The following is a 2,669-nucleotide window of genomic DNA, read 5'->3' on the forward strand; positions in this document are numbered from 1 at the left end:
ATTTCTTCATTGTATATGTGCATCAAATATTTTTGTTTCCTTCTGTTATGAACTGTGAAATATAAATAAGGTTAATAACGCATTTTAGTTGTATGTGTGTTAGCGTATCATGTTAGGCACAAATATGACTCTATAATTGTCCTTTTTTTAGAGATTATATATGGTTAAGAAGATGTGTACAACTGCCCATTTGACGAGGGGTGGACTGTGATAGTTGGAGCTGTATGTCAACTTAGCTGTACCCCAGTTCTGTGTGGTTCTTCCCATGATAGGATCATATGACTGTGTTCTGAGTGGCCAATCTGCTCAAGAGGAGTTTCCCTAGGGGTGTGGCCTGCTTCCAGGATATCCAGGGACATCCTGGGAAAAGAGACATTCTTCTGTGGATTGGGATTCTGTTGTGTTGCCTACAACTGTCTGTGAGTGAGCAGTCTACTGTTCGGTCTGGAGATGTTGGATTCATCATTCGTTGGAGTTAACAGCTAGTGTACTGCCTGACAGCTTTGAGCTTCTTGGCCTCTGTGGTTGTGGAAGCTAGGAAAAGCTTTGTTACAGGGACTTTGGACTTGCCAGCTTCTATACTTTTGTGAGCCATTTTCCTAAGATAAATTTCTATGTATTTTTATATATATATATAAACTTTGCTGGAATTTGTTTCTGTAGAGAACCCAGTCTAACATAGTAAATAAATCACAAGTTAACATCTTTCTCACTTTCTTTGCTTTCAGCTGAGATCCATCTGACATCAGATATGACATTCCTCATTCTATGCCCTCTTCTGAATCCAGTTTGTGTATCTGGAAGTTCTCTGTAAATATACTGCTGCAACCGCTTTTGGATTATTTTAGGCAACATTTTACTTGTGTGTGATATTAATGATATTGTTCTATAATTTCCACATTCTGTAGACCACCTTTGTTTGGAATGGGTGCAAATATACATGTCTTCCATTCAGTTGGCCAGGTGGGTGTTTTCCAAATTTCTTGGCATAGATGATTGAGTGCCTGAAGCATATTTTGTTTGAAACTTTTGTTGAAGCATCTGAATGGGTATTCTATCAATTTTTTGGAGCCCTTTCTTCACCAATTTCTTCAGTGCAGCTTTGACTTCTTCCTTCAATACCATTGGTTCTTGGTCATATGCCACCTCATGAAATAGATGAATTCAGACCAATTCTTTTAGAACAACAACAAAAAAAAAAACCTCAGATCTGACTCATAGTAGTGACCCCTCCTTAGGTTTCCAAGGAGGCATCACTCCAGAAGTAGATTGCCCAAACTTCCTTCCAAGGAGTGGCTGGTGGGTTTCAACCACCAGCCTTCTGGTTAGTAGTCAAATGACTGTGTATTCCTTCCATCTTCTTTTGATGTTTCCTACATCATTCAATATTTTGCTCACAGAATCTTTCAATATTGCAAATTGAGGCTTGAATTTTTTCTTCAGTTCTTTAAACTTGAGAAGTGCTGAGCATGTTCTTCACTTTTGGTTTTCTACCTCCAGTTCCTGGCACATTTCGTTATTATAATTGACTTTGTCTTCTTGAGGTGCTCTTTGAAATTTTCTGTTCAGCTCTTTAATCTTGTCATTTCTTCCATCTGTTTTAGCTACTCTTCATTCAAGAGCAAGTTTCAGAGTCTCTTCTGACATCTGTTTTCATCTTTTCTTCCATTCCTGTCTTTTTAATGGCCATTTGCTGTCTTCATGGATGATGTTCTTGATGTCATCCCACAATTCCTCTGGTTTCTGGTTATTGGTGTGTGTGGTAGTTCAGTTTGTGTGTCAACTTAGCTGGGCCTGGTTGAATGGCTGGGTGGCTGGATGTAGTACTCCCCATGAAGAGACTGGTAATCAACTCTATGGTGGAATCTACTGTGAGAAGCTGAGGAGCTGCCCTAGGGATGTTTTCTGCTTCCTGCATATAAGGAGAAGCCTTGGGGAATGGTCTCTTGTTTATGGTACTCTTGAACCCTACATGTAACTGTGTCATTGTTCAACAGCCTGCCATGTTCTGCCTACCTTGAGACTTTCAATGGACCTGAATTAACGGCCTGCAGTGTAGTTTGGTAATATTGGGACTGTGCCTTTTTACCTGTCAACCTTGTGCTTGTCAGTCTCAGCAGCCAGCAGCTGCCTGAGTGAAGAAAGCCTCTGGCTTCAGTGGGACAGAAGCAGAGGAAGAGCTTAAGCCCAAAGCTGAGGGGTTTCTACCCAGCCCCTAGGGCCTGGCACTTTGAAGTTGGACTTAAAGCCAAACTTCAAGAGAATGAACTCCTGTTTGTTAAGGCCATGCTATTTGTGGTATATACTTGTCAGAGCAGTGCTAGGAAACTAAAACAGCATGCAATGCATCAAATATATTCTTTAGATGGTCCTTAAATTCAGGTGGAATATAATCAAGGTCATATTTTGGCTCTCATGGACTTCTTTTAACTATCTCCTGCTTCAACTTGAACTTGTATATGAGCAGTTGAAAATATATCCCACAGTCAGCTCCTAGTGTTGTTTTGGCTGAAGACATTGAACTTCTCTATTGCCTCTTTCCACAGATGTAGTTGACTTGATTCCTGAGTACTCCATCTGACAAAGTCCACATGTGCAGATGTGATTTATGTTGTTGAAAAAAGATATTTGCAATGAATAAGTCATTGGTCTTGCAAAATTCTATCATG

Source organism: Orycteropus afer, unplaced genomic scaffold (assembly GCF_000298275.1).
Source record: "Orycteropus afer afer isolate SDZICR_OR568_19922 unplaced genomic scaffold, OryAfe1.0 scaffold00331, whole genome shotgun sequence".
In the NCBI taxonomy this organism is placed as follows: domain Eukaryota; kingdom Metazoa; phylum Chordata; class Mammalia; order Tubulidentata; family Orycteropodidae; genus Orycteropus; species Orycteropus afer.